We start from the raw sequence: 23157 nt of genomic DNA on the forward strand, positions 1-23157 counted from the left end.
ATGAGATAGCTTTGGCAAATAGATTTTAAAGAGAATCCAAAGGGTTTTTACAAATACATTAAGGACAAAAGGGTAACTAGAGAAAAAGACATGTAGGATATGGAATGTAGGGAAATAAATGGTGACATTTGAAAAATGCCCATATTACAGAGGAAGAGGTGTCTTAAAATGCATAAAAGTGGATAAATCCCCAGGACCTGATCAGATGTACCGAGAACTCTGTGCGATGCTTGGGAAGTGATTGCTGGGGTTCTTGCTGAGATATTTGTAACCTCAATAGTCACGGGTGAGGTGCCAGAAGACTGGAGGTTGGCAAACGTGGTGCCACTGTTTAAGAAAGCCGGTTAAGGCTAAGCCGGGGAACTATAGATCGGGAGCTTGAAGTCGGTGGTGGGCAAGTTGTTGGAGGGAATCCTGAGGGACAGGATGTACATGTATTTGGAAAGGCAAGGACTGAGTAGGGATAGTCAACATGGCTTTGTGCGTGGGAAATCATGTCTCAGAAACTTGATTGAGTTTTTTGAAGAAGTAACGAAGAGGATTGGTGACGGCAGAGCGGTAGACATGATCTATAAGGACTTCAGGAAGGCGTTCGACAAGGTTCCCTATGGGAGACTGATTAGTAAGGTTAGATCACATGGAACACAGAGAGAACTCGCCAGTTGGATACATAACTGGCTCAAAGGTAGAAGACAGAGGGTGGTGGTAGGGGTTGTTTTTCAGACTGGAGGCCTGTGACCAGTGGAGTGCCACAAGGATCGGTGCTGGGTCCACTACTTTTCGTTATTTATATAAATGATTTGGATGTGAGCATAAGAGGTATAGTTAGGAAGTTTACAGATGACACCAATATTTGAGGTGTAGTGGACAGTGAAGAAGATTACCTTGGATCACAATGGGATCTTGATCAGATGGGCCAGTGAGCAGAGCAGTGGCAGATGGAGTTTAATTTAGATAAATGTGAGGTGCTGCATTTTGAGAAAGCAAATCTTAGCAGGACTTATACACTTAATGGTAAGGTCCTAGGGTATGTTACTGAGCAAAGATACCTTGGAGTGCAGATTCATAGCTCCTTGAAAGTAAAGTTGCAGGTAGATACAATAATGAAGAAGGCGTTTGGTATGCTTTCCCTGATTGGTCAGAGTACTGAGTACAGGAGTTGGGAGGTCATGTTGCAGCTGTACATGACATTGGTTAGGCCACTGTTAGAATATTGGAAAGATGTTATGAAACTTGAAAGGGTTCAGAAAGGATTTACAAGGATATTGCCAGGGTTGGAGGATTTGAGCGATAGGAAGAGGCTGAACAGGCTGGGGCTTTTTCCCTGGAGTGACGGAGGCTGAGGGGTGATCTTATAGAGGTTTATAAAATCAGAGGTGCATGGATAGGGCAAATTGACAAATTCTTTTCCCTGGGGTGGGGGAGTCCAGAACTAGAGGGCATAGATTCAGGGTGAGAGGGGAAAGATATAAAAGAGGCCTAAGGGGCAACGTTTTCATGGAGATGGTGGTGCATCTATGGAATGAACTGCCAGAGGATGTGGTGGAGGCTGGTACAATTGCAACATTTAAAAGGCATCTGGATGGGTGTATGAATAGGAAGGGTTTGGAGGGATATGGGCCGGGTGCTGGCAGGTGGGACTAGATTGGGTTGGGACATCTGGTCGGCATGGACGAGGTGGACCGAAGGATCTGTTACTGTGTTGTACATCTCTTTGGCTAGTTCTCCCTGTATTCCATGAGATCTAACCTTGCTAACCAGTGACCCATGGGGAACCTTGTCGAACGCCTTACTGAAGTCCATATAGATCACAACTACCGCTCTGCCCTCATCAATCCTCTTTGTTACTTCCTCAAAAAACTCAATCAAGTTTGTAAGATATGATTTCCCACGCACAAAGCCATGTTGACTATCCCTACTCAGTCCTTGCCTTTCCAAATACACGTACATCCTGTCCCTCAGGATTCCCTCCAACAACTTGCCCACCACTGACATCAGGCTCACTGGTCTATAGTTCCCTGGCTTGTCCTTACCACCCTTCTTTAACAGTGGCACCACGTTAGCCAACCTCCAATCTTCCAGCACCTCACCTGTGACTATCGATGATACAAATATCTCAGCAAGAGGTAAAAACAAGGACTGCAGATGCTGGAAACCAGAGTCTAGATTAGAGTGGTGCTGGAAAAGCACAGCAGGTCAGGCAGCATTGGAGGAGCAGGAAAATTGATGTTTCGGGCAAAAGCCCTCAGCTCTATTCCTGGTGAAGGGCTTTTGCCAGAAATGTTGATTTCCCTGCTCCTCGGATGCTGCCTGACCTGCTGTGCTTTTCCAGCACCACTCTAATCTATCTCAGCAAGAGGCCCATCAATCACTTCTCTAGCTTCCCACAGAATTCTTGGGTACACCTGATCAGGTCCTGGGGAGTTATCCACTTTACCCGTTTCAAGACATCCAGCACTTCCTCCTCTGTAATATGGACATTTTGCAAGATGTCACCACCTATTTCCCTACAGTCTATATCTTCCATATCCTTTTCCACAGTAAATACTGATGCAAAATACTCAGTTGGTATCTCCCCCATTTTCTGCGGCTCCACAAAAACGCGGCCTTGCTGATCTTTGAGGGGCCCTATTCTCTCCCTAGTTACCTTTTTGTCCTTAATATATTTGTAAAAACCCTTTGGATTCTGCTTAATTCTATTTGCCAAGTTTCCCCTTTTTGCCCTCCTGATTTCCCTCTTAAGTATACTCCTACTTCCTTTATACCCTTCTAAGGATTCACTCAATCTATCCTGTCTATATCTTACATATGCTTCCTTTTTCTTAATCAAACCCTCAATTTCTTTAGTCATCCAGCATTCCCTACACCTACCTGCCTTTCCTTTCACCCTAACAGGAATATTCTTTCTCCGGATTCTCGTTATCTCATTTCTAAAGGCTTCCCATTTTCCAGCCATCCTTCTAGCTGCGAACATCGGCTCCCAATCAGCTTTCGAAAGTTCTTGCCTATGACCGTCATAATTGGCCTTTCTCCAATGTAGAACTTCAACTTTTAGATCTGGTCTATCCTTTTCCATCACTATTTTAAAACGAATAGAATTATGGTTGCTGGCCCCAAAGTGCTCCCCCACTGACACCTTAATCACCTGCCCTGCCTTATTTCCCAAGACTAGGTCAAGTTTTGCACCTTCTCCAGTAGGTACATCCACATACTGAATCAGAAAATTGTCTTGTACACACTTAACAAATTCCTCACCATCTAAACCCTAAACACTATGGCAGTTCCAGTCTATGTTTGGAAAATTAAAATTCCCTTCCTTAACCACCCTATTATTCTTATACATAGCTGAGATCTCCTTACAAGTTTGTTTCTCAATTTCCCTCTGACTATTAGGGGGTCTATAATACAATCCCAATAAGGTTATCATCCCTTTCTTATTTCTCAGTTCCACCCAAATAACTTCCCTGGATGTATTTCCGGGAATATACTCCCTCAGCACAACTGTAATGCTATCCCAAACTCCGCCCTCCTCTCTTGCCTCTCTTTCTATTCTTCATGTAGCATTTGTATCCTGGAACATTAAGCTGCCAGTCCTACCCATTCCTGAGCCATGTTTCTATAATTGCTATGGTATCCCAGTCCCATGTTCCTAATCATGCCCTGAGTTCATCTGCCTTCCCTATTAGGCCCCTTGCATTGAAATAAATGCAGTTTAATTTATTAGTCCTACCTTGTCCCTGCCTGCGCTGACTGTTTGGCTCGCTTCTGTTCTCAACTGTACCAGTCTCAGATTGATCTCTTTCCTCACTATCTCTCTGGGTCCCACACACACACCTCCCCCCCCACCCCACCTTACTAGTTTAAATCCTCCCGAGCAGTTCTAGCAAATTTCTCTGCCAGTATATTAGTCCCCTTCCAATTTAGGTGCAATCCGTCTTTCTTGTACAGGTCACTTCTACCCCAAAAGAGATTCCATGATAAAAAAAAATGAATCCTTCTCCCATACTCCAGCTCCTCAGCCATGCATTCATCTGCTCTATCCTTCTATTCCTGCCCTCACTAGCTCGTAGCACCGGGAATAATCCAGATATTACTACTCTCGAGCACCTCCTTTTTAAATTTCTGCCTAACTCTCTGTAATCTTCCTTCAGAATTTCAACCTTTTTCCTTCCTATGTCTTTGATTCCAATGTGGACAATTACCTCCTGCTGGCCCCTCTCCCTCATGAGAACATCCTGCACCCTCTCTGAGACATCCTTGATCCTGGCACCAGGGAAGCAACACACCATTCTGCTTTTTCGCTGCTGGCCATAGAAACATCTGTCTGTACCTCGGACTACAGAATCCCCTAACACAATTTATCTCTTGGAACCCGACGTACCCCTCATTGCATTAGAGCCAGTCTCAATACCAGAAACTTGGCTGTTAGTGCTATGTTCCCCTGAGAATCCATCACCCCCTACATTTTCCAAAACAGCATACCTGTTTGAAATGGGTATATCCACAAAAGACCCCTGCACTAGCTGCCTACCTCTCTTACCTTTCCTGGAGTTAACCCTTCTACGTGACTGTATCTGAGACTTTTCTCCCTTCCTATAACTGCCATCCATCACATATTGTTGCTGTTGCAAATTCCTCATTGCTTCTACCTGTTTGTCCAACTGATCCATTCAATCTGATAAGATTCGCTGCCAACAGCATTTATGGCAGATATAATCCGCAGTAACCCTTAAACTCTCTAGAAACTGCCACACCTGACAAGACATACATATCACTCTATTAAAGGCCATTCCCAGCTGTACCCGATGTCCAGCGCTACATGACTTCAGACAACAAAGGCAAAACGTGTGCAGGTTCTCTCTTTCCCTCTCCTGCACTGTCCTCACCATGTGCTTCCTTTATCTGCTCTTCTCCCTTTTAAAATGCTATTGTTTTGACCTTTTTTTTCCAAAGTTCTAAAACAATGCAACAGCATATAAAACAGTAATTATTGCTCCTAGAATTCGAGGAAATCACCTCCAGTACCTAAAATACCTCAAAAAAGGAGCAGCTGTTGCAGCCTGAAATTTTTCCAATCCTCCATCTTGGATTACAAACAATCCTCTGGGATGTTCCTGTGAAAATGAAGGATAAGGATCGAAAGATTTGTGAACCTTAGATAATAAGAGAAATTGAGAGCTTCGTCAAAGTGAAAAGAAAGAGGCATATGTAAGGTTTTGGGAAACTGAAGATCCTGCAAAGAATATAACATTGCAGGAAAGAACTCAAACAAAGAATTAGAAGGGCTAAAAGGGGCCATGAGATGTCTTTGGCAAACAGGATTAAGGAAAATCCCAAGGCATTTATACATTTATAAGGAGCAAGAGGGTGTCTATAGAAAGGGTAGTTCTACTCAAGGACAAAGAAGGGAGTTTATGTGTGGAACCAAAGGAAGTAGGTGAGGTACTTATCGAGTATTTTACATCGGTATTCACAAAGAACATGGTGGATGGTCTCAGGAGTGGTATGTTGATGTTCTAAGGCATGTCAATATAAAAAAGGTATTGGAGTTTTGAAAAGCATTAATGTAGACAAACCCCAGGACCTGATGGGATCTGTCCCAGAATGTTGAGGAAGGCAGCTGAGGAACTTGCTGGCCTTGTTCAAAATCTTTGTGTCTTCTTTAGTCACAAGAGAGGTTCCAGTGGACTGGAGAATAACCAATGTTGTTCTTTTGTATAAAATGGCAACAGGGATAATCCAGAAAATCACAGGTGAGCCTTACATCAATGGTAGGCAAATTATTGGAGGAGGCACTTAGGGACAGGTTTTACTCACATTTGGAAAAATGTGGACTTATTAATGATAGGCAGTGTGGCTTTGTGTGGGGAAGGCCATGTCTCACAAACTTGATTGAATTTATTGAAGTGACGAAGATGATTGATGAGGGCAGGGTGGTGGATGTTGTTTACATAGTTTTTACCAAGATCTTTGACAAGGTCTGTAATGCAGGCTGATGCAAAAGGTGAAGTCACATGGGATCCAGATTGAGCTGGTAAGAAGATACAGAATTGGCTTTGTCATTAAAGACAGAGATTAGTGATGGAAGGGTGTTTCTCTGACGGGAGATCTGTGACTCGTGGTGTCTGGGAACCCTATCATTTGTAATATATATAAATGTTTAGGAAAAGAATATAGATAGCCTGATTAGTAAGTTTGCAGACAACACAAAGATTGCGGGAGCTGTAGATAGTGAGGAGGATTATAAGAGGATACAAATAGGCTGGAGACATAGCATCAACATACAGAGGGATCTAGGAATACAGGTCCACAGTTTCCTGAAAGTGGCAACACAAGTGGATAAAGTGGTCAAGAAGGTATATTGCATATTCACCTTCATTGGTCAGGGCATTCAGTATACAAATTGGCAAATAATGTTGCAGCTGTATTGAACTTTAGTTAGGCCACATTTGGAATATTGTGTATAGTCTGGTTGCCACACCACCAGAAGGATTAGATTACCTACAGTATGGAAACAGGCCTTTCAGCCCAACAAGTCCATACCAACCCTCCCATTCCCCATACGTACTCCTGACTCATGCACTTAACACTATGGGTAATTTAGCATGGTCAATTCACCTGACCTGCACATCTATGAATTGTGGGAGGAAACCAGAGCACCTGGAAAAACTCACACAGACACATGGAGAACATGCAAACTCTACACAGACAGTCACCCGAGGCTAGAATCAAACCGAGTCCCTGGCGCTGTGAGGCAGCAGTGCTAACCACTGTACCACCCAAATGTGGAGGCTTTGGAGAGGGTACAGAAATGGTTTATCAGGACATTGCCTGGTTTGGAGGGAGAGATTGGACAAACTTGGTTGTTTTCACTTGAATGTCAAAGGATGAGGTGTGAACTGATAGAAGTTTATAAAATTGTGAGAGGTATGGATAGAATGGAGAGAAAGAGATATTTTACCCCAGGGTAGCCCAACTACAAAGAAGCGTTAGTCAGTTCAGCAGGTGGGCAGAGATGTGACAGATAGATTTCCAACAGCCCACTGTGAGATCATCCAATTCCAATCAAAAATGGAGAGATCCCAGGGTAGCAATATCAATTACTAGGGGATGTAGGTTTAAGGTGAAAGGGGGTAAGTTTAAAGGCAATGTGAAAGGCAAGTTTCTACCCAGAGGGTGGTAAGCATCTGGAATGGACTGCCAGAGGCAGTGGTGAATGCAAATACAGCAGCAACATTTAAGAGGCTTCCTGACAGATACATGAATAAACAGGGAATAGAGGGATATAGACCACATAGAGGCAAAAGATTTTTAGTTTAGAAAGACATCATGTGTTGGCACAGGCTTGGTGGGCCAAAGGGCTTGTTCCTGTGCTGTACTGTTCTTTGTTCAAATTTTCCCACCTGCTGTGATGGATTTGAATGTGTCCCCAAAATGTTAGTCTGGGGTTCAGGTTTACTAATCCAGTGATAGTCCAACCTCTTCACACTTGATTAAACCATTGCAGCAATGTATCTGAACCCTTCATGGGACCTTTCTTTACTTTGCAGAAGTGGGTACTGCAGATGCTGGAGATTAGAATCAAGATTAGAGTGGCACTAGAATAGCACAGCAGGTCAGGCAGCAACAGAGGAGCAGGAAAATCAACATTTCAGGCAAAAGACCTTCATCAGGAATGAGCATTCCTGATCAAGGCTTTTGCCCAAAACGTTGATTTTCCTGCTCCTCATATGCTGCCTGACCTGCTGTGCTTTTCCAACACTACTCTAATTTTTCTTTACTTTGCTCTGGGCATATGAATGTTGCTGGTATTTCTTGCCCATTTATAATTGCCCTTAAACTGAATAGTTTGCTAGGCCTTTTCAAAGAGCAGCTGAGTCACTTTTATTAACTCCTTGATATTTAAATTTACTGGGATCTCTCCATTTTTGATTGGAATTAGATGATCTCACAGCGGGCTGTTGGAAATCTATCTGTCACATCTCTGCCCACCTGCTGAACTGACTAATGCTTATTTGTAGTTGGGCTACATTACAGGCTAGGAGAAAGTGTGGACTGCAGATGCTGGAGATCAGAGTTGAAAAATGTGTTGCTGGAAAAGTGCAGCAGGTCAGGCAGCATCAAAGGAGCAGGAGAATCGACGTTTCGGGCATTAGCCCTTCTTCAGGGCTGAAGAAGGGCTTATGCCCGAAATGTCGATTCTCCTGCTCCTTTGATGCTGCCTGACCTGCTGCGCTTTTCCAGCAACACATTTTTCAGCTACATCACAGGCTTTTACAGTTTACAACCAGAAAATGTCTAAAACAAGATTAGAGTGCTAAAACAAGAAAATGCCCCTATGTTTTTTTTTTCAACCTGGGTTAATTTGCAACAGGCTGTGGAGATTATATTTTAATTCCAGGACAATCCTAACGAACTGGTGTCCCCCTCTCCCCCAGTCAGTTCCTCTGGAGAGCTGAAGAGGGGTTTTGGACGGATGAATCATGCTGGTGTTGAGCGGATGCTCTTGAGTGAGGAAGCTGGCGCTGTGGAGCACCTAATGCGTTTCGCTCTGGCACTGGGTGAGGTTGGGATGTGATGCATTTCCGCTGCCGTGGAACTAATCAAAGCTGCGGACCGACCTGAGCGATAAACAGCAACACACCTTTCCTGATACGGTAGGTCAGCCCTATCTTATGGAATATCAATCCTCAAATAGCAATGTGGGTTTAGAGAGGGGCTGCCGGGGTTATGCTGACGGGGAGAGTTCAGCCTGCAGAGCGATTCTATTTATTATTGCGGCGAAATCCAGGTCTCTGATTGAACATCACAGATAGAAGGTGTTTACAAGCCGAGCCGGGCTGGAGGGTCGGATTTGGGGATTTTTAATTCTTCCCTCTATTACTTTCGGGAGAGAAAAAAAAAATCATCCTCGGCTTTAAATTATTGAAAGACACTTCCTTTTGGAAAGGCTGAGACGGTTCTTGTGTGCGGTTTATTCAGGAGCTGTTTAAAGCTAACAGAGGCGCTGGGCAATTTGGGGGAGAACAGAGTGTTTGGGAGCAGGAGCTGAGGCAGATGGAGGGGAGCCTCTGGGAGCAGGGAGGGGAGTGAGAGAAAAGGTTCCAGGCAGGAGGACACTGTTAGCCTGGGTGGGTAAATGTTACAGGGAGGGAAGGATTTATAAGGGAGAGAGGGGAGCGGTGTCACAGCGAGGGTTTATCATGTTGAAAGGCAGAAAAGTGTTACAGGTGGAGGGGGATGTTGAGAAGTCGTGGAGTGCATTGGATAGCAGGGAAGCAGAAATCCAGAGCAGGGAGGGAGAATGGAAAGTATGTTCGAAAAAGAATTAAATGAAGGAATGGCAGAGTGGGGCATTTTTGGTTGGGGGGAATGGGAAGTGGCTGTGTGGCTGGGGTAGAGGATGTGATTTAGGGTGTTCGGACATCTGGTTTTGTGCTAGACAGTGCTTTGTCTCTTTAGCCAACCTGACCACTGTGTCTATTTATTTACTTCATCCATTTAAATTGCCAGCAGAGGCCTGTCTGCAGTGGCCTTCATATAACAAGGACCATAAAACATTGTACTTATACCTTTTTAACCCCCACCCTTCATGTCACATGATGCTGTGCTGCCAATCATGGTGGTGATAATGCTCTTGCTCAAATCAGTCCAATGTGCATGTTTGGTCACCTGAAACACTGGCCACACTCATGGATTTGCAGGATATAGGGTAAGGATGTGATAAGTCAAAATGCAGGGCATCTGTCCATGAGTTTGCATTAATCTAAACTTCAAGGTAGCTGAGGGAGCCCTAATTTGTCTGTAAATGTGCTTTGCACAAAAAAACGCCATGATGCAGTAATGCCTTTATTTTTCAATTTGTTAACACCTTACAGTGGTCATACTGTGTACAGTAAAAGGTGTCAAAAACATTGGGAGTTAGCTGTGGAAAAACTCAATGATGCACGGAGTTCTGACTTCAGGGAGCTTGCCATGTTGTCATTGCAGTCAACCACGTTTTCTGTGTTTTTCATTCCACAGTGGGAAATTCCAGAGCATCTCTATGGCTTTTGCTGCTCCAGTAAGGGAAAATTTTCCTTTTACTTTCATTGGAACATTTTATCCACTTTCCTGATCCATATTCCCAAATGCTAGAGGTCACCTTGACAGTTTAGTTAGTGACTTACAGCAATAGTAGTGTCTTGACATCTACATTGGCACAGAATGATACGTTCCTTTTATTTTTCTTTCAACCATTGGACATTCCGTCTTTAATGATTTAAGGATGATTCTGATAAAAGACAGTAAAATAGTGATTTTTCATCTGTGTTAAGCATGTCTATTGGTGCACATTCTCAAGGATGTGGGTGAGACCATTTTGCAGCTGTCACTACAGGCTTACCTGGTCTAAAATGGACTCACTCCACTCTGGTTGGTGCACGATATGACAAAGATGCATAACTTCAGCTCTGGAGTTACCAGCTTGAATGTTGGCTTATCACCGGCATCCTTTTATTGGATTTCTTATTCTATTGTTGGGAGTGACTGACAAATTTTCAACAACCAGAGTTTCATGTCATGGATGGCACAATGGTTAGCACCGCTGCCTCACAGTGCCAGGCTCCCAGGTTCAATTCCACTCTCGGGTGACTGTGTGGAATTTGCACATTCTCCCCATGTCTGCATGAGTTTCCTCCCACTGTCCAAAGATGGGCATGTTAGGTGGATTGGTCATGCTAAATTGCCCACAGTGCAGGAATGTGTAAGCTAGGTGGGTTAGCTATGGGAAATGTGGGGTTATAGGGTAAAGGGGTGGGTCTGGGATGGATGCTCTTCGGATAGTCTGTGTGGACTCGATGGGCCACACTCTAGGAATTCTATGAGTCTTCTATCATCTGAATTTGACTCATCACAATTTCACTCTGATGACAGAATGGCATGACAAGGGAATATAGATCATTCAGTCTCTTGATCCTTCTTCACCATTCAGTTAGATCATACCATTTTATTTGCACTTGCTGTGATTTTGTATTATTTAATAAACTTACTTAACAAATATTAAACGTTTTCAATTGGCCAAGCCTCAAGAGCTTTTCAAAGGGAAGGGCGGAGCAAAGCTCCAAATTTTCACCACACCTTATCTGAAACACTGATGTATCACTTCAATCCTGGCTCAAAATTTAATATTATGCTCTGTTGACTTCCTACTGCAGAAAGTAGTTTTTCTTTATCTGCCCAACAAATCACTTAATGATCTTAAACACTTGATCCGTTCACCACCTCCATTTTCTTTGTTTATGGGAATGTAATGATAGTCTGTGCTAAGAAAAAAGTGGAAATGTTCAGCATCTATGGAGAGAGAAAAACGTGTTTCACATTTCCGATTCATGACCTCTCATTGGAACATGCCTATACAAACTATCACACAGGTCAAGTATTATGTAATGAAATGAGATTCATTAGTAATTTTGTAATAAAGGATCCTTTAGTGAAGAATGTTCATGATAGCATTCCATGTTAATTTGGATAAGTGATGTGGTTATGTCTGACTATTAGATGTAAACAAATTACAGAGAATTACAGGTATGCTGATTGAGATAGACTGGAAATTTAGATAAGTAGATACTGATGGCATATAATGTATTGACAAGCTTTGACAATATAATTCAAGTTTGCAATAATCAAGCATTTCCTTGAGGAATTAAAACTTCACAAGTACTGCCATTGTTAGCGAGAGACATTAAGGACCATGCTAGATTAAAATGATAAGTTTATGATTTTGTCACCAAGCCAAGAAATTGGGAGCATTTCAAAAGTTATCAAACAATATCCAAGTAATTGATAAATAGACTGTGACTCCACTTTCAAGGAACCATGATCAGCAACACTCCCTAAGACCTTACCACTAAGTGTACAAGTCTTGCCCTGATTTGCCTTTCCAAAATATAGCACCTCACATTTATCTAAATTAAACTCCATGTGCCACTCCTTAGCCCATTGGTCCATCTAATCCAAATCCTATTGTATTCTGAGGTAACCTCCTTCACTGTTCACTATGCCTCCAATTTTGGTGTCATCTGCAAATTTACTAACCATATCTCCTATATTCACATCCAAATAATTTATACAAATGACAAAAAACTGTACACCCAGTACGGATCCTTGTGGCAAACCGCAGGTCAGAGTCTGAAAAGCAATCCTCCACCACAACCCTCTTTCTTCTACCTTTGAGCCAGTTCTGTATTCAAATGGCTTGTTCTCCCTATATTCCATATGATCTAACCTAGCTAAACAGTCTACCTTAAGCAACCTTGTTAAATGCCTTACTGAAGTACTTAAAGAATTATTATTTTGAAGAGAAAAACATAGAATAAAAAGCTCGCAAAAGCCCCAAGGACATGATTTAACTGTGGCCAAGTGTTCTAAAAGAGGTGGCTGAAGATATAATGTTTGCATTGGCTTTGATCATCCAGAATGGCATAGACTCTAGAATTGTCCCTGAATTAGAAGGTTAACAAATGTTGTACTGCTGTTAGAAAAAGCAGAGAACTAAAGGTCAGTTACCCTAAAGTCAGTAGCAGGGAGTCCAAGGTTGTGTTAACAGACCACCTGGAAAATCAGTACAATTAGATTGAATCTGTGTGGTTTGATGAATGGAAAATCATGTTTCACAAACCAAGTAAAGTTTTTTGTTTGAAAATACAACTGGCTGAGTACATAAGGAGTATCAGTGAATGTAGTATATTTAGATTTTAAGAACGCATTCAATAAATACAAAATATGAGGGCTTTGGCATTGACAATAATATAATGTGATTGAACAGTGATTAATGGACAGCAATTTGAGAGTTTAGGTAAACGGATCATTATTGAGTTGGCAGGATTGGAGTGCTCCGGTGAGCATAATTTGGACGTCAATTATTGAAATCTATATCCATGGTTTAGGTGAAGGGACCTATGTGCAACATATCAAAGTTAGCTACTGAAACAAAGCTAAGTAGGAAAATAATCTGTGAGGAGAGGCCAAGAAAGGCTTTAATGGGGTGTAGGCTGGTTGGATGAGTGGACCAAAATGTTGGAGTATAATGTGGGGAAGTGTGAAGTTATCTATTTTAGTTACAAGAACGGCAAATAGGTTTAGGTTGGGTTTTGTAGAAGTTAATGGTAAGCTGGCAGTATTCACAGTCACACAGTCACATTCCTGCCTGAACTGAAGGCATCTTCAAGCTATATCAATTGCACAGATTGGTGAAGTGCTATGTACCAGATCAAGCCCCCTCAAACATGTCAAGGAAATAACCTAGACCATAACTTTTTTTTTATTTTAAAGATATGTGTAAGGCATTGCATTCAAGATTAAATTCAATTGGTCAAGCTATCAATTTTAAGCAAAAAACACTTTATTTTTACGCTACAGTTAAAATACAGACAAAAAAAAGAAAATAATTTTCTTAACTGTAGCTCTGACTAAATGCTTAACAAAATAATATATATATTAACTACTTATCTGTTCCAGTATAGTAACATCCCATAATCACACCATTGGCAAAGGCAAATTCAGTAAAAAAAAATTTCTCACATGCAATTCTAGTAGCAGGAAGAGAACCCAAGCTTTTAGTTGTAACAGAGGATTAAGAACTTTTACATCCAACTTCAAGACCCCAGGTACTGCAGAACTGCAGAAAACTAAAACTAAAAATCTTGGTTCTGTGGGAGCTTGATCCATTCAGGCTGCTTCTATTTTACCAACCTTAACAAAAACAAAGCCCTCAAAAGCTGCTTAATCTTGTAGTTTTGAGCAGACTGCTCAGTATCTCTGTCTCAACCTATTTTTATTACAAAAAAGGACAAAATGCACCTCTTGAAGTTATAGTATCATCACTAATCCTGAAGATACGCAATATCACTGCTCAGTCATTGGCTACACTATAGTCCTCTCCAGATCAAACTATTGAAATTGGTGAAAATTTCAATGTTCCTTCACTGCCATTAGAAACATTATTAAAACAAAAGAATGTGATTTAATGATTAGATTCCCTACAGTGTGGAAACAGGCCCTTTGGCCCAACAAGTCCACACCGACCCTCCGAAGAGTAGCCCACCCAGACCCCAACCCTATATTTACCCCTGACTAATGCACCTGACACTATGGGCAATTTAGCATGGCAAATCCACCTGACCTGCATATCTTTGGATTATGGGAGGAAACCGGAGCAGACGCATGCAGACACAGTGAGAATGTGCAAACTCCATACAGACAGTTGCCCGAGGTGGGAATCGAACCAAGGTCCCTGATGCTGTGAGGCAGCAGTGCTAACCACTGAGCCACAGTACCGCCCTAGTAAAATTTGTTGAGCTGCAGAATTGGCCATGAAAATGTAGTTTTTTAATTGTTATGTCCTGTTTATTGCAAAATTACCATCTCCCTTTTAAAAATGTTCTCTGTTTCACTTTATCTTAAAGGGATTTTTTTAGGCACACCTATATTTCAAAACACAGCATTTGTGTCACTGTTAAGATGTTAATCAATTTTACAGAATGTCGCTGTCCAACATTTCAGCACTTAGCATAGATGTTAAGTATCTGAGCACATTCTTAAGGAAATTATGAAAACATTAGAATAATGGCACCATGCACAGAGAGTAATTTTTGGGAGGCCATGGCTCTTTTATCTTGAATTATTTTAGAGTTGTGTGCCAAAATATTCCTATGGGCAGCATTGGTACTGGTCTATTTGCATTAGTTTCCATTGGCCGCTCTAAAGATTGTGTGAACAGATTGTGGATGTTACATGCCTTTCAGTACTTTATCCAGTATGGTATTACATTCTATAATAACATATTATGGTAGGGGACAGAAGGTGGTGATGGAGGGTTGTTTTTCAGACTGGAGGCCTGTGACCAATGATGTTCCACAGGGATTGGTACGTGATCCACTTTTGTTTGTCACTTTTATAAATTATTTGGATGAGGATATAGGAGACATGATTAGTAAGTTTATGGCTGACACCAAAATTGCTGGTATAGTGCACAGTGAAGAAAATTAACCAAGATTACAAAGATTACAATTCTTCAATTGGGTCATTGGATTGAGGAGTTTAATTTGGATAAATGTGAGGTGTTATGTTTTGGTAATAGAAACAAAGACAGGACTTATACAATTAATGGCAGAGCCCTGGATAATGGTGTAGACCAGAGAGACCTAGGGGTTCAAGTACATAATTCTTTGAAATTTGTGTCACAAGTAGATAGGGTGTTTAAGAAGGCATTTCGCACACTTGCCTTCACTACTCAGACCTTTGAATTTGGGGTTGCAATGTCATGTTGATGTTGTACAGGACGTTGGTAAGATCTCTTCTGGAGTAGTGTTTGCATTTCTGGTCACCCTGTTATAGGGAGGATATTATTAAACTGGAGAAGGTTCAGAAAAGATTCACCAAGGTGTTGCTGGGAATGGAAGATTTGAGACATAAAAATAGGAAAGGCTGGGACATTGTTCACTGGAACATTGGAGGTTGAGGGGTGATCTTTTTGAGGTTTATAATGTCATGAGGAGGATAGATAAGGTGGATGACAAGGGTCTTTTCCCTAGGATGGGGGAGTTCAAGACCACAGGACATATGGTTTAAAGTGAGAGGAGAAAGATTTAAACAGGACATGAGTGGAACTTTGTTACATAGAGAGTGGTTCATGTGTGGAATAAGCTGCCAGGGAAATGAATGCAGATATAGTTACAACTTTTTAAAAGACATTTGGATAAGTTCATGAAAGGTTTGAAGGGAAGTGGGCCAAGTGCAGGCAATTGAGACTAGTTTGATCTGGGAACATGATCGGCATGGACTGGTTGGACGGAAGGGTCTGCTTCCGTGCTGTCTGATTCTATGACTCTACTAGAACACAATCTATGTGTGATCTTTTGTAGTAAGCTGTACAACAAGTCATGTTTATTTAACTCTTCTTTAAGGCAATTTTATTTGTTTTTAATTGTTTTTAGTTAACCCTATTTCTCATTGGGTTCAGTGGGATTGGTCTCCCTTGAGCTTTGTTTTAATTTATTTTCCTGCATTGAAACCTCTTAAAATATTTAATGATACACTGTATTAAGTATTGATAATCATAACCACAAAGCAGTTGTGGTTTTGATGGAGAAATGGAAGCTGTCCCATGAGACAACATTCATGAGGCATCATTTACATACAGTTCTTTCTCTCTTTAGATACAATACAACCTGCTGCCTGCTTAAACTTCGGGAAAAAAAACAGGGTAAGTTTTTTTAATTATCACTTTATACGTAAAATGTTAAAATGTGTACTGGAACAAATGTTGAATAAATTTAGTTTTGATAAAGCAGCAACTGGTGACAAAATGGATCTGCACAGTGCTGCTACTGCAGTGCAAGAATGGAAGTCTGTTCTGTTTCCCAGATATCTCATTCCTCATCTTGATGAGCACTGGCATTTATGCTTGGAGACATCTTTAGTAAATAAGTATGTGAAAATTGAACAAAGAAGAAGCTTTACCTGTCTGGGCAGCATCTGAGGTTTGTTATAAGACATTGGAGCAGAAATTAGGCCATTCAGTCCATCGAGTCTGTTTCGCCATTCAATCATGGCTGATAAGTTTCTCGACCCCATTCTCCTGCTCTTTCACCGTAACCCTTGATCTATTTGCCAATCAAGAACCTATCTACCTCCATCTTAAATATACTCAATGACCTGGCCTCCACAGCCTTCTGTGGCAGTGAATTCCAAAGATTTGCCACTCTCTGGCTAAAGAAGTTTCTCCTCATCTCCATTCTAAAAGGTCTTCTCTTTACTCTAAGGCTGTCCTCTCAGGTCCTAGTCTCTCCTACCAGTGGAAACATCTTCCCAATGTCCACTTGGTCCAGGCCATTCAAAATTCTGTAAGTTTCAATTATATCCCCCTCATCCTTCTAAACTCTATAGAGTATAGGGCCAAAGAGCTCAAATGTTCCTCATATGTTAAGCTTTTCATTGCTGAGATCATTCTTGTGAACCTCCCCTGAACCTGCTGCATGACCAATACATCTTTCTTGAGATATGGGGCCTGAAACTGTGCACAATACTCTAAATGTGGTCTGACCAGAGTCTTCTAGACCCTCAGAAGTGCATCCCTGCTTTTATATTTAAGTCCTCTCAAATAAAATGCCAACATTGCATTTGCCTTCATAACTACTGACTCATCCTGCTGTTGAGGGAATCCTGGACTAGAACTCCCAAGTCTCTTTGCACTTCAGACTTCTGAATTTTCTCCCCTCTGAGAAAATAGTCCATGCTTCAATTCTTCCTACCTCACATTTTACTCCATCCACCACTTCTTTGCCCACTCTCTTAATCTGTCCAAATCCTTCTGCAGCATCCCCAACTCCTCAATACTACCTGTCCCTCCACCTATCTTTGTATCATCTGCAAATTTAGCCAAAATGCCCTCAGTTCCTTCAGCTACACCATTAATGTATAAAGTGAAAAGCTGTGGTCCCAAAAGTGAACCTTGTAGAACACCACTTGTCACCAGCTGCCATCCTGAGAATGTCCTATTTATTGCCACTCTGCTTTCTGCCAGACAATCTTCATCATGCTAGCACCTTGCCTCTAACACCATGGGCCCTTATCCTACTCAGCAGCTTCCTGTGCAGCCCTACTTTGTCAAAAGCCTTCCTGAAGTGCAGGTACATAACATCCATTGGCTCTCCTTGGTCTAACCTGTTCATTACTTCCTCAAAGAATTCCAGCAGATACATTGGGCATGACCTCCCATGAGGAAACCATGCTGACTTTAACCGATTTTTGCCATGCACGTCCAAGTATTCAGAAGTCTCATCCTTCACAATAGACTCCAAAATCTTACCCATGACAGAGGTTAAGCTAATCGGCCTGTAATTTTCCATCTTTTGCCTTACTCCCTTTATAGTATATAGACAAAGGTATACCATAGTCTTAGGACCAGAACTCTGACTGTACTAATGCCTCATGGCTTTCAAAGTAACAACAAAGCTAGCAGCTTCTATACTAATATATGATGGTATCCTACCTTCTATCATAGGAGAATCCTGATACTAGATTTCAATCACAGATCCTGACATCAAAAATCTATGCATTATTTTTGTGCTAAACCTGCCACATTTTTTATTTTCTATATCTGGAATGCTTGTAACATAGATTGAAAATATACATCAAGGTTCAGTAGAAAAATATGTATCCATTTTGTCACTTGGAGTTCAGACTTGGGTGCTGCTAAAAGAAGACATTTTTGTCCAAAGTTTTCATCTTGCATTCATCAGGACAATTGCAAGAAATACAAAAAGAAAGGAAAAACTAAGATTTCATACTGTACAGATCATTCTGCTATAATGTGTGTTTTGTTAACATGAATTCACTGTAATGTGATTGACAAATTGGGGACATTGTTTTTAAAGCATGAACTTTTAAAACACATGTTGGCCGTAATGCGATTACGTCACTAACACTTTAAATGCTATTCCTAAAGGGCGATTTTTCTATAATGTGGGGAGGCGCAAGAATATAACCATCTTGTTACAAAAGAACTACCTGTATGAAAAACGTATGCTGACTGGTTGGAAATGGATTCTGATTGGTAGAGACGTTGCCATGGTGATTTGATTAGGCCAAATTATCTTATTTTTGTGAAGTAAATCCTATATTATCCTAGGTAGGTTTCTACACTGCGCAGTCATAAACTACTCATTGTCTGATTGCTTCAAGTAATCTGATTGCTGGGAGTAATCTGGGTGCAATTTGCAACTTGTAAATGATGAATTGTTTCACAGTGATTCAAAAAGAGACAGAAAATACAAAGTAGGAAGTCAAAAGGCAATGTGTTGAATAAGTAGTAAGACCTAACTACGTTTCTATTTCTAATGAAATTTAATTCAAGTAACAATTAATAATGTGTCTTTTATTGAGGTGTTCATGATGTCAAACATAGTGAGAAATTTTGGCTTGAAATTCCAAAAATGTCAATGCTGAGCCAAACATTTGAACTGTCTTTTCGATTATTGAAATGAAAAATATCTGAAGAGATGAATGTGCTCTCAAGAAACTCCATTCTACTCTTCCTGAACTTGACATATAAAGGAAGTAATTGAAGTGGTTGTACTGTTCCATGCTGAATTTCAACAGTTAAATAGATTTATCCAACCATTTTCTAGTTACAATGACCCCCTTGGAATGAAAGGATCACAGGTCTGGATAGATCTTGTCTTAAAGCTGTCAAGAATTCCATCACTTAGATTATAAAAGAATCGCTTGATTAAACAAAAAGTCACTACGAAAGCTCAACAATGGTTATGTTGCTCGAGTTGAAGGATGCAGAGCAGTATGTGAATCAACATGCTGGTATATAGCATGACGTTTCTATTTCCCATTGTATTGCCATCTTTTTCAGTTCTGCACAGTACAAATGAGTTACTAGTGTGATAAAAATTGGTAAGACTTTTCAGGCAGTTATTACTGCAGTCAATTTATTGAGCTGCTAGTCACTTCTCTGATTAGTTATTTTATAAAATATTTACAATAAAAATAATTTTAATAATGTTTTCTGATGATGATGCACAACGATATTTATTTCTGTATTTCCTCATTTCACAACAGCTTATATGATGCCAAAAGATAGTAAGTGGACATGTGGTTAATCAAACCAGAGAAATTTATTTTATAGCATTCATTTTAATGCTGTGATCCTATTTATTTTCCCTGGAAGGATAGTGTTTCACAAAGTGTCACAATTCTGTTGGCATATTTGAACAGACCTTCAGCAATATTTTAGTTGATGCATTAATATTTATGTATGTTTATGAAAACAGTTTGTAGTACGACTTTGTGGAGTGCTTCCATCTGAAATTAGTAAGTGGGGACAAAAAGGAAGCTTTTCTTATATTTCCATAAAGCGCACTTAAAGGTCATTCAGAAAATAAATCTGCCCAGTTTAAATCTGTTAAAAGAAATGAAAAGTTTCAGTATTTGACTCCATTTCTGGTATTCGTCAGCTGCGAGGAGTTTTCTGGCACAGAGCCTGGGTGCAGTGACCATATCTTATAGTGCAGGTTATGGAGGTTGGCAGGGACTCGGGGGTCATGAGGAGTGCACCATTCATAACACAAACTACCCTAGGCAGTGATGAATCGCAAGAAAATCAGCTGCCTTGGCAACTCCAACTTTCCTTAATTTCCATATCAATCCTGTAGTATTACTTTACAATATTGTTGCCTTACCTTGTTGCTCTTTCACGAACTAAGGAATTTCCTTCCAAGATTTCACAGTAGCTAACACAGAGGCCACATTGTCTGTGCTATATTGCCAAACAAGCTGCCTCTTGAGCACATTTTATGGACCTTTCCTCAAGGTCAAAGGTATCACATCATATCTTTTCATGATAAGATCTATTGCAACCTGCAGTGAAAGCAACTTTGCATGACATTGTCCATAATAAACTTTCAAACATCAACGAAGTTATTTACTGATTGTAAACATCAATGAATAATGCACATTTAACCCATTTTTTTCTATGTAGAGGGAAATGTGACAAAAAGTCATGTCAAAGTGTTTGCCAGCCATTTTAATCTAGACTACAGTAGCTAGTTCATGAAACAAATTAATAAAAGTGAAGACAAATAAAATATTGAATGGTTCTGACCTAAGTGAAGCCTAGCAGTACAGAACATAAGTCATTTGGTAATGCTCCTTCACTTTGGATGGCCTTTTCAGAAAATTGTTAAAATTATACAAATATTGATTAAAAAACTGATACTTGCATTAATTTCTTCTATGTAAAAATGTTTCTTTTGAAACCACAGACATACCCCAAGTTAAATGTCCCAATTCAGGAGCAGACAGAAAATATTCAAAAATCAACGTGAGAATTTTAATCACGTATTCAGACGCCACTATTTTATATCTTCTATTTTCTTGTCTTCCAATTGGTGCTCATCTGGCAAGAAATAAAAAAAATTGACGATCAAACTGCTTGGATATCCTGTGAACAATAAAAGACATGTATTCAGTATCCCAAAAATGTGTGGTATTTCATTTAGCTTTGGCCAACTTGTCGCAACTGTTACAGGTTTCTGCAAGTGATATATTAATTTTATCCTTAAGGTTGAATTGGCTTTAAAAGCAGTGTGTGCTGATGCCTACTGAAACATCCTATTACTATGGTGTGTCACTGGACCTTAAGTAAAACAAGCACTCTTACATGGTATATCAGGCCACAAGGAACCTAATGTCATGTTGTGCTCAATGGATCTTATTTAACATTTTTAAACTGTATTTTCCTTTGTCTATTGGAAGCAGAAAATACATCAGTTGACGGATCAGTGAAAGCTCATTCTATACTACCCTCAGAGCTGAAAGCAGTGGCTTGAATTACCTGGAAGACAGGTCATATCTTTGGGCAATAATTTGATCGTCATAGTGTGCAGGTGCGTGCTGGCAATGCTTGTACAAGGAATTAAATGACACTTCTTTTAAAATATTTCATGACACTTAAAAATAATGAGAGTTCTATTTCATAATAAATTCTCTAACTGAATGAACTGTTTATTATTTTTGAAAGTCTTAATAACTGCACTCCTTTCCAATGCCTTTACTTGTATAATTCACTTGTTTTTACTTTCATGGGTAGAGTTCAACAGGAGCTGAAGTCTGCACTTTATTCTCTGCCTGATTTAGATTTAAACCAGCTAGGTACAACCAAATAAAAAACCCTGAATATGATCATCATGTGAACCACACATTGTCGTCTACCACTTTGGGAGAGTGGGGTGCATCATTACATTGTACAGAGGCAAAACTGTAATCAAACCAAAAGAAAGAGCTTGCATTGATATACTTCCTTTCAGAAACTCAGGATGTATTCAGCTGTTTTAAAACCAGTCCAACAAAATAAATGTACTGCCTTTTACAATCTAAGGAAACACAGCATCCACTATTTTTACACGGTCCCCAAATGGTATACAAGATGAATGACCTAGAAATTTGTTTATTGTGCAGTTGTTAATATTAAATGTTGACCAGTACATCAAGAGAACTAACCTGTTTTGCTTCGACTATAATCTTGGGATGCTGTGATTATCTCAGACATTAAACAGAATCTCTGTATACTGATACATTTTAAATGATTTCCAGACATGCTCACTTACAAATAAGTGACCGATGGAAGAGTAGTTTGCTGAGATCTCTCTTCTGAGAAAGCTAGACCATCCCACAAATGCATCAATATACTCCTTTTCCAAACGTTTCTTTTTTTACAGCTGCCTGTAGGGTAACTGTTCATTTTGGACAAATCAACCACATCTTTTGTCCTTGATACACTGTCAGTCTTTCAAAAGAAGAATTTTCATCTAGGAATGTGAGTCACATGTGACATGGAGCTTGAACAAAACTGAAGACTGAAAGAATTGCGGAACTTCATTTATGCATTGGAATTTCTTTTGAAATATCAAAGCAAGCAAAAAGTGGACTGTTAGTTTTCACCCAATGGAATAATGGTTAGTAGCTGTTATATATTGAAAAGAAGCTGCTTTTTATTATGGCACGTTTACAGAAATTGCATGTCCACTTGACAAAATCCCACATCCACTAATGTTTTTGGAGTACTACCCAGAATTAAAGTAGCTTTATCTAAGAATGTTTTCCTTTCTCATGTCTGTCTTCCACTCTTGTATCTAACAATAATTCCATTTTAGACTCCAGCTATTTAGAACAAGATAATATAAATGGCAGAATTTTGTATTCTTGTCCAGATGTAACCTGACTGGGGCACAGGTGGAGCTGGCGAACTCATTCTAAAAGGAGAGCCATGAAAATCAAGAAATTATAATCCAGTTAGTCAAAAGGAGTAATATGTAAAAACCTCCAACACATAAAGAGGATGGGATCAGTATTCATTTAAAACACAGTGTTTGAAGTCAGACTTTTCCTTTCTCTAAGATAATTAAATTAAAAGATGAGGCCATTAAGAGAGTGCACATGGATTTTCTAAGGTTAATTTGAGGATTTTATCAATGCACATGGAATAAATTAAAAATGAATTGGCTGAATTGAACATTGCTCTTGCAACAGACAGAATGCACTTGGAATACTTTAGGAGTGCAAGAACAGTCTGCTATTGCTTCCTTACAGATTACCCAGCTAATAATA

General features: G+C 40.2%; 1 protein-coding gene across 4 annotated transcripts in view; it reads left to right on the forward strand.

Annotated features, from left to right (window-relative positions):
* The first annotated feature begins 8437 nt into the window (after positions 1-8437).
* Positions 8438-23157, forward strand: part of c19h1orf216 (chromosome 19 C1orf216 homolog) — a 41231-nt gene continuing 26511 nt past the window's right edge. Inside the window, exons 1-4 of one of the 4 annotated variants that reach the window (XM_043717712.2) lie at positions 8522-8657; positions 16197-16243; positions 21310-21437; positions 22269-22505. The gene's annotated coding sequence lies outside the window, so the exon portion shown is untranslated. Of the gene's footprint in view, positions 8658-16196; positions 16244-18487; positions 18671-21309; positions 21438-22268; positions 22506-23157 lie in introns of all 4 variants that reach the window. The other 3 variants (XM_043717713.2, XR_006315688.2, XM_043717711.2) reach the window with 3 other exon arrangements.

The sequence above is a fragment of the Chiloscyllium plagiosum genome, unplaced genomic scaffold, assembly GCF_037043375.1.
Source record: "Chiloscyllium plagiosum isolate Xiang-an unplaced genomic scaffold, Cpla_swu_hap1 HiC_scaffold_30, whole genome shotgun sequence".
NCBI lineage: Eukaryota > Metazoa > Chordata > Chondrichthyes > Orectolobiformes > Hemiscylliidae > Chiloscyllium > Chiloscyllium plagiosum.